This window comes from Nycticebus coucang, chromosome 9 (genome assembly GCF_027406575.1).
Source record: "Nycticebus coucang isolate mNycCou1 chromosome 9, mNycCou1.pri, whole genome shotgun sequence".
Lineage (NCBI taxonomy): Eukaryota > Metazoa > Chordata > Mammalia > Primates > Lorisidae > Nycticebus > Nycticebus coucang.
In genome coordinates, this window is record NC_069788.1 from 108,308,090 (window position 1) to 108,317,708 (window position 9,619).

At 47.3% G+C, this 9,619-nt stretch overlaps 1 protein-coding gene across 3 annotated transcripts in view; it reads right to left on the bottom strand.

Annotated features, from left to right (window-relative positions):
• The window catches only part of TMEM63C (transmembrane protein 63C), a 117,903-nt gene extending 115,204 nt beyond the window's left edge, over positions 1-2,699 (bottom strand). The window contains exon 1 of one of the 3 annotated variants that reach the window (XM_053601792.1): positions 2,579-2,699. The gene's annotated coding sequence lies outside the window, so the exon portion shown is untranslated. The remainder of the gene's footprint in view (positions 1-2,578) is intronic. The other 2 variants (XM_053601796.1, XM_053601795.1) reach the window with 2 other exon arrangements.
• Positions 2,700-9,619: the final 6,920 nt, after the last annotated feature.

Sequence of the window (9,619 nt, forward strand, 5' to 3'; positions counted from 1 at the left end):
TCTGTCCCCAACTCCCACAACCCTCAGCACACTCTGTAGCTCTGACTCCCTCCCTCCCATGGGTTTCGTCTCTGAGCTCTATTGCACATCCTTGGAGGGCAGGAATGGAAATGATGGTATCCTTTGTTTTCCCCCAGTCCCTGGCATGGTGTAGGGCACTGACATTATTGTTGATACAGTCATTCAGCAGTGGCAATAATGACCTACATATACTGAGTCTTCCCTAAATGCCAGGCCCTCGTCAAACACACACTTCACCTGTATTAACTCATTCATTCCTCATAGCAACCCTACAGGTACAATTCAGTATAACCCTTATGTTCCAGGTAAAGAAACAAAAGCACAGAGAGGTTGTGCAACTTGCCTAAAGCCTCACAGCCAGTAAATGGCATAGCCAGGATTCAAACCCAGGCTGCCTGCTCCGTGGTCTGTCCTTCTAACACAGACACTAGACAGTCTACTGTGGACTACTGTAGATGCCTAATAAAATCCCTGTTGAAAATTAACAAGGAGTCAAGTTTTCACTCATTCATTGATTCACTCAACACATTTCTTGCACACTTACTATGCAGCAAGGCACTGGTGGATACAGAGAAAGGAACTAGGCCCAGCTGCTCCTTCTCAGAACAAATAGTCAGCAGGTGAGAATAGGCGTATTCGAGTCCTTCCCAGACTGAGGACTCTGGGCAGGTTGCATTTGCCAGAGCAGCTGCTTCTGGAGGCAGAGTGTCTGTGGGGCTTAAGGCTGGTGCCCAGCCACGGAAAAGGCTGTAGCTCCTTCTGGACTGCTGCCCTCCCAGGCAGTGTCAGGGGGCCTGCAGGACGGGACCATACACTGGCAGAGGCTGAGCATAGCTGGGCACACCTGTGCGCTCACCCGATGTGGGGGCAGGGGAAGCACCAAAGACCCTAAAATGAAAGTTGCCTCTGTGAAGAAAAAATCTGCAAAAGCTCCTCTATGACATATAGGGAAAAAGAAGTCTCTGGAGGGGCCAAAGGGATGGTTGGTGAAGTGGGGTCACATGTGAAGGTACCCCTCCTCCAATGACAGGGCCGCACTGGCACAAAGCTCTCTGCATGCAGAGGGGTGGGGGGGGATTGATCTGGGACCCAGAACAGAGTGAAAAGAGCTAATCCTATGATGTCTTCCTGAGAGAAGGCAGGCCTGGGGATAGGGGGGACCTCTTCCTCATCCTCCCTGTTCCCTAATGCCTCTTTTCTGGCCCGCTTATGATGCCTAAAACTACCACCATTAATATTTCCTTAAAAATAGCATTCGCCCCACCCCCAACCCTCAAATTCTGTATATTTGCCAATAAACACCTTGAATTCCTGCATGACAACTGTCTGAGAGGTGGGCCAGAAGCTTTCTTAAGAGGAGGTTTTAGATGGGGGGCTGTCCAAGGCATGAAGTGGGGAGGAGACCCCTGCAGGAGCAGAAGGAGGGCTAAGGCAGGAGGGGTGGGGGAGGAGGGTGTTGGTATCCAGAACTGAGCAGGGCACTAGCCACTGCCCCCCCACCCCCACCCCAGCCCCAGTCAGTGGTATCCTGGAAAGGTCACCACCCTGTGAATCCAGAGTGCCCACTGGTCCTAGTGTGGCCCTGGGCAGGTCACGACCCTCCTTGAACACTAGACTTTCTCTCAGACTTGGCAAGGGTTGCACACTCTTGGCCCTCAAGGGGGGCACGTTGTATTAATGACCCCCAAAGGGGCAAGCACAGGGTTCCTTGCTATAGACGCCACCCTCTCTCCACTGTCCCACACAGAGCCACCCTACTCTGTCCCCTCGCTATTTTGCCCCTGGAGGCTTCTGAGTTTGTGAACCCTGTAAGGCTCCCCTTCAGAAGCGCTCAGTTCTAGTCCCAACTGTATTCCTACATGGGCCGTGTGACCCTCCATAAGCCACGGGGTCTAGTTCTGCAAACGTTGAGCGGGTACGGACAAAGGAGACAGGATTTCAGAGCTGGAAAGACGGGAGGGAAAGGACACGCTTTTGATTTTGATGGATTCCGGGCAGCAGAGGTCACCAGCAGTAGGGGAAGAAATGTTCTTGTATTTGTTCAGACTGTAAAGATTGCTTGCTCTCTTGGTCCAGGAGGAAAGAGCGTTGAGACCCAAGGAAGGAAGCAAAAGGGGCTGCCAGCCGAGGGGCAGCGAGGCGGAGAATTCTCTCGCCTGTGTCGGGTAATTAATAAACCGCGGGGTAGGGGAGAGGCGCGACAGCTCTCCCGAGAAAGGACTTAATTAGCAACGCTTTCGGGCAAGAAAATTAAATTACAGGTAACAGCGGTGCACTCCGAGGACCACGAAACCCCAAAACTGACTCCTCAGACCCCCGCGCACGCTAGGAAGCATTTTCACAGCCCTCGGCTCACCCGCGTGATGACAACCACGCAGAGCTGTGGGTGGCGGGGCTCCGGCTGCTCCCCACATGGCTTCCCCAGCACCGACGGAAGAGGGCGCCCGCGCCCGGCGCCAAGCTCGGGACTGAAGGACTGCTGGGGTCTTTGCCCCATGCTGCGGATGGTGGTCTCACCCCGACCAATCTACGCGTCAGTAAAACGGACAGAACCAACCTGAGCCGGGCAATGGGCGTCAGGAAGCGCGAGGACAGGGCAGCCCCAGCGTCACTGCGTTTCTTCCTGGGAGGCTGTGAGCCTCACGACAATGGAATTGGCCTGGGCATTGGGATTTCAGCGCTCCGTGGAGGACTGTGCTATGCAGCCAAGGCTAGAACCGTTGCAGGGGAGGTGCCCAGAGAGGGCAGTAATGTGAGCAAGCTCACCTGGTACAGGTGTGGAGTACAGACTGTACGTGACACCAAGGTCTGAGTCACCAGCTAGGAGCTCAGCCAGGTGTGAGATTAAGGATCCTGGCTAGGGTGGAGCTCACAACCAATAGTCTTGATTCCTCTATAGCTCCGCACCCACTGCCTGTATAGCTCTAAAGGAGCCAGGCCTGGGACAGGCTGGGCAGAGCTGGAGAGCAACTGGGCATGTGTTCTGCAGGGTGTGTACTGAGGAGAGGCTGTGTTCTGGGTGCAGCAGGTCTCACACGGAGGCCAGTTCAGCAGGCCCAGTCTTCATTCCTCCCATGCCATGATTCACCTGCTGTTAACAATCTTATGATTACTATTTTTGATTACCCACCACATGGGGCCACTGTGCAAGAAACTGCACATTAAACACACACAACCACCTTTTATTTTATTTTTTTTTTGTTTTTTGGCCAGGGCTGGGTTTGAACCCACCACCTCCAGCATATGGGACTGGCGCCCTACTCCTTGAGCCACAGGCACCGCCCCCACACAACCACAACCACCTTTTAGAGCTGGTAGTAAGTAACCTAACGTGAGGACCCAGGGCCCACAGAAGTTACATAACTCGCTGGGATCACAGAGCACAGTGGCTCACACCTGGAATCCCAGCACTCTGGGCGGCTGAGGCAGGCGGATTGCCTGAGCTCACAGGTTCGAGATCAGCCTGAGCAAGAGTGAGACCCCTCATCTGTAAAAATAGCCGGGCATTGTGGTGGGTATCTGTAATCCCAGCTACTCTAGAGGCTGAGGCAAAAGAGGATTGCCTGAGCCCAAGAGTTGGAGGTTACTATGAGCTATGATGCCATGGCACTCTACTAAGGGTGATAAAGTGAGACTTTGTCTCAAAAATAATAACGATAATAATAAATAAAAGCTCTGCAGCCATATTTCCATCCCACAATGATGCCTCTACTCATGCACTTTCTTTGGTTAAAAGGCTGCTCTCCTTCCTCACAAGCTGAGCTCAGATCTCACCTCACCTCAAATTCCTCTAGAGTAGTGGTTCTCAACCTTCCTAATGCCATGACCCTTTAATACAGTTCTTGTGGGTCATGACCCACAGGTTGAGAACGCCTGCTCTAGAGGTATTGGGGAGCTCCTGCAGTGCTGGTCTGTCATTTGCCTTGGGCACCAGGCACTACTTTTCCTGGGGGTCACAACTCCTGGCTCAGAAGCCAGGGCTCCAAGCACAGGGACCACATGTGGCCCTAGACCTCAACAAATGTTTGGCATTGCCAGGGCCAAGATGAAAGTGAGGCCAGTGAAAGCAGTAGTTAGGGGAAGCCCAAGGAAAGCACCTGCAGGAGCTGCTGTGGATGGATCAGAAGTCTGAAGGTGTGTCCTAGATGGGATAATCCACTTTTAAGAATGCCTCCTAGTGTGCTTGGGTGTTGCTGGGGGGGACTTCTCATCTAATTAATATATTGTGCCTATTCCACACTTGTTCTCAACTTAATAGCTGCACATTAAGGACTCCTGCCTTAATCAAAGGGTGCCAACCCCAAAGGTTGTCAAAACATTGATCTTTGGAACAAAAGTAAAAGTTGAGAAGGACACATTACCTTGTCCACATTCACATACCCAGCTTTGGTTGTATGACCAAAACTGTCAAAGGGGCAATTGACAGTTGGTCATTGGCCCCTCCACCAGACTAGAGGCAGGGACTTTGTTTCACCCACCATTTTATGCCCTACAACTTGGCCAGTACCCGGGACATAAACCGTTAACAACAGAATGTATTTGTTACCCTGAAGTAACAGTGATAATGCTTTGGTCAGGTAAGCTTTGGGAATCATTAAAATACTTATGAGGAAGGGAAATGATCAAGTTTTGAGAATATAAATTTTTTTTGAAGAAGAGTAAAACATTGGTTATAAGAACTACATGTTTGCAAAATTCAAAGGCCTCCAAATAGGACTTATCCCAGAGCTGACCTGTGCTGCCTGGTTCCTACTCATCTGACCCTGTGGGTGCCAGGACCCTTCTTCCCCTGAATTGAAAAAACAAAACAAAACAAAAAACAGTGTGGAAAAGACACACTCAGTGTGTGCTGACCCAGATTTCCTAATGCCCTTGCAATGGGGAGGGCCAGGAGGCCCATTCTGGCTATGGGCTAAGTAGTGACATCACCACTACCTGTGGCTCAAAGGAGTAGGGCACCAGCCCCATATGCTAGAGGTGGCGTGTTCAAACCCAGCCCCGGCCAAAAAAAAAAAGGGCATGTGTGGCACGTGTGGCTCAAAGCCCTATATGCGGGAGGTGGCGGGTTCAAACCCAGCCCCAGCCAAAAACTGCAAAAAAAAAAAAAAGGGCTTTCACCTGAGGTTATCCTGACCCTTCTTAGCCTACCAGAGCCCAAGGGACCATTATTGAAAATACACTCTAAAACAGTGGTTCTCACCCTTTGGGTCATGACCCACAGGAACTGTATTATAGGGCCGTGGCATTAGGAAGGTTGAGAACCACTGCTCTAAAAGAACCCTGCTTGTCACTGTGTTGTGGAGTGTGGGTATCCTGGGCTGTTTGTTATGGTACTTCACCACCCTTTTTCTGTGTGTTTTGCTTAAGTGAACACTCATTTGCATTTCTTGAGCAGCCCAGTGACAAGCCAGGAGAAGCCCAGAAGCCTTGAAGAATAGAGGAGAATCTGAGTTAAACATTCACCAGGAGCATAACCAAGCCTCTGGAACCAGGTTGTCCTGCATTAAAGACGATGCTGGACCTGTCGAGGGTATGATGTTCTATTTGTGTGTAACTTCTTCCGGCTTCTTCCCCTCCTGTGACTGAGCAATTCAGTCACTGGTACAGGGGTGAGTAGAGATGGTGATTTCAACCTAGCTCTCTGTAGAAATACAATGATGCTTTACTATCTATAAGTAGCATCAAGTCCTGATTTTTTCAAGGCTTCTGGGTTTTCACTTTTACCCTCAAATGAAGGGCAGGCTCCAAGCCAAACCTTCCCATCTGCCCACCCAGTAGGCAAAGGCTTGCTCAGTGTTACCAGGAAACAGAGGCCCTAGACATTCGCCAGAATGAACAAGCACCCTTCCAAGGCCACTGTGATTCCTGAGATCTAGTGAGTCTTCAGAAAAATTAAAGGTTGCTATTTTTACTTTCACGCGTTCAAGTCACTCTGAAGGCCTCACTCAGAAGTGTAATAATCATTCAACCTGACTGGGGCCCTCACGCGGGCTGGCCGCGGGATCCTACTTTTGATTTTTATTCTTCCTTCATTTCCTAACAGCATCCACCCACTCCCTGGGTTAACTTCATACTCCATGGGCTTTTCTTGCCTTCTTGCTCATCTTTTCTCCTCCAGCTGCTGTAATCTGAGGCAGGAACCATACAGACTGTTCTTTCAAGTAATTCTCTGTCTTGCATAACCATTCTTTAGAAAGAGGAGAGCCATATGTTCTAAGAATGAAGGAGGCATTCCGAGAGGAGAAAGCCAAAGTGGCTACACATGGATTCAGAGAATATCTCCTCCCAGAAAGCCAGTCCCAAAGTAACTGTCCTGGGTTGGTATTTGCTTTCTTACCATTAGCTGTGAATGATATTTTGGTAAAAGATAGCCTTAATTATCCTAAGCAAATAACAACCTGTAAGGGCTGAATGCCATCACTTGAATCTCATCATCAGGTCTGTGATCAGTGAGGCTGTCTTGCTCTATGGAGAAATTTGAAACATTTACAAGACATTTTTTAACATCGCACCATGTCAAGTATATGGCAAGGATTATTCCCTTGTCTTTTGATAAAAGAAACTGAGTTAGCAGAGACAGGTTAAGAGCCAGGAGCTGTCCTTAATTTCTGCTGCCTCCGTCTTTCAGCAATCCTGACTGTGCTGTTTCACCCAGGCAGACCTCATTTCTAACCTCTCTTCTAGGGTGGATAGAAGGTGACCCTGAAGGCTTGAACCAGAATAAAGACCTCACCAACTACCATTGCATCTATACTGACAGTGAAAATATAATGTCAGATTAACCCAAGAGGCTCCTACTATGTATAACACAAGCAAAAACATGACTTCTGGTTGTGGGGAAGAAAAGACTGAAAGGAAATCAAAAGCTAATTCCTACACTCTCTAAAATACAAAAGTTATGTCTTTCACCCCAAATGAAAGGGGAAAAAATGCTGCACATGACTGACCAGGAAAGACATGGTTTGATTTAACCCCAAACTATTCTCCTTTTGGGCCAATAAGATTTCTTTGAGAGTTTTTTACATGGCAATTAGTAAATCCATGTTAGCTGCAACCAGAAATGAAAAACCAAAGCAGAATGTCAAAATGCTTCTCCCAGAGTATCTCTATACAAAGAATTTAATGCGACAGAACACTGTAATAGAAAATCATTTCAATGGAGCATCTAGAGCATCAGATCTCAACCTTCCTAATTGCCACGTTGTTACAAAAGGAAAAAGGGGGTTGCAACCCACAGGTTGAAAACCACTGGTCTAGAGCCTCTTTTTGAAGCACCCCAGCTGCTTTATTTAATCTATTAAGTTTATGGTTCAACCATGGCACCACTATAGATCTTACAAAAGGTTAGCACTGGGAAGGACCTTCAAAATAACTACCCTGTTTCCCCGAAAATAAGACAGTGTCTTATATTAAGGTGTGCTCCCAAAGATGCTCTAGGTCTTATTTTCAGGGGACGTCTTATCTTTCCTGTGAGTGGGTCTTATTTTCGGAGGATGTCTTATTTTCGGGGAATGAAAGGAATAACACCTGGAGAGGTGAGGTGACTTATCCAAAGTCACCAAGTTAATGAGTAATAGACATGACATCTGAATGCAGTTCTTTAGACCCCATCGCACCAGGCTACTATTTGTGGGGATGCCGTAAAAGATGTGGATTAAACAGACATATTGCAGACAGTTCCAGAGGGGCAAGAATCTCTACATACAGCAGTATTTTCAACCATCTTTATCTCACAGGACACTTAAATTATGTTGATTAAAAAAATATGCTTACTGTGCTTTGAACTTCTTTTGAAAATAATTAATGACCTTTTTTATTTTGAGACAAAGAGTCTCACTTTGTCACCCTCAGTGAGTGCTGTGGCATCACAGCTCACAGCAATCTCAAACTCTTGTGCTCAAGAGATTCTCTTGCCTCAGCCCCCATAATAGCTGGAACTACAGGTGTCCTGCCACAATGCCCAGCTATTTTTTTTTTGTTTGTTTGTTTAGCAGGTCTGAGCCAGGTTCAAACCCACCAGCCCTGCAGCATGTGGCCAGGGCCCTAACCACTGAGCTATGGGAACTCCCATAATTAATGATCTTTAAAAAATTTTCCAGGCATACCTACAATACTCTCATGGTACACCAGTGTGTCTGTGGTACACTGGTTGAAAAATCATAGACATACAGGAATCCTGCCCAGGGCAAGGAGCTGTGAACTCCAGTCACTGGGCTCTCATAAGCCTCATAGGCTCTGCTTTTTGTGCTCCCTCACTTTTCTGGATTCTACTTCTCGGGGAAGGATGGTTTTTAGGAGAAGCCTTCTCTAGCCATCGTCACTTATCTTTGATTCTAGTGGCCGTATTTTTAAAAGTCACATAGACAATTATAGGACAGCAATAATGCTGCAAGAGGCTGGGTATGGTGGCTCACACCTGTAATCCCAGCACTCTGGGAGGCCACGGCAGGAGGATCCTTGAGCTCAGGTGGTCAAGACAAGCCTGTGTAAGAGCGAGACCCTGACTGTACTAAAAATCAAAAAAATTAGCTGGGCATTATTCCAGTGCCTGTAGTCTCAGCTACTCAGGAGGCTAAGGCAGGAGGATCTCTTGAGCCCAGGAGTGTGAGGTTGCTGTGAGCTAGGCTGACACCACCATACTCTACCCAGGGCAACAGAGTGAGACTCTGATTTAAAATAAAATAAAATAAAATAAAATAAAATAAAGAAATAATACTATAAGAATTATATAGAATTACGCTGGGTATAATGGCTCATGCCTATAATCCTAGCATCCTGGGAGGTTGAGGCAGGAGGATCACTTGAGGCCAGGAGTTCCAGAACAACCTGAGCAAGAGCAAGACCCCATCTCTACAAAATACAGAAAAAGTTAGCCAGGTATGGTATGTGTGTATAGTCCAAGCTACTCTGGAGGCTGAGGCAGGAGGATGGCTTGAGCCCAGGAGTTGGAAATTGCAGTGAGTTATGAAGATGCCACTATACTGTAGCCCCAGTGACAGAATGAGACTTTTTCTAACAAAAAAAAAAAAAAAAAATTATATAGCTTTGCAAGAATTCTAAGACTATAAAACACTCCAAATCCTTTTAATAAGGATAAATTTTTTATTTTTCCAGTGTTTTAAAAATCCCAGGAAAGGGCTCCTGACTGGCCTGGAAAGCACAGAGGATTCCACATGTCTCCCGGTGAGATCTCTAGGTGAATTTAGGAAACATGGATGAAGGCGTGGAGGTATACTTGCTGTAGAACAGCAGTTCTCAACCTGGGGGACAAATGACCCTTTCACAGGGGTTGTCTAAATACATCCTGCATATCAGATATTTACATTATGATTCATAACGGTAGCAAAATTACAGTTATGAAGTAGCAATGAAAATAATTTTATGGTTGGGGGTCACCACAACATGAGGAACTGTATTAAAGGGTCGCGGCATTGGGAAGATTGAGAACCACTGGGGTAGAAAGAACTTCACTTCATGTGGCTTTAGTTTATCCCAGTACACAACTGTGTAGTTTGGTCATTTAAAAGTTCTATTTGTAAAAAAAAAAAAAAAAAAAGTTCTATTTGTGAAGTGTCAGATCAGATGGGAGAAATCACTG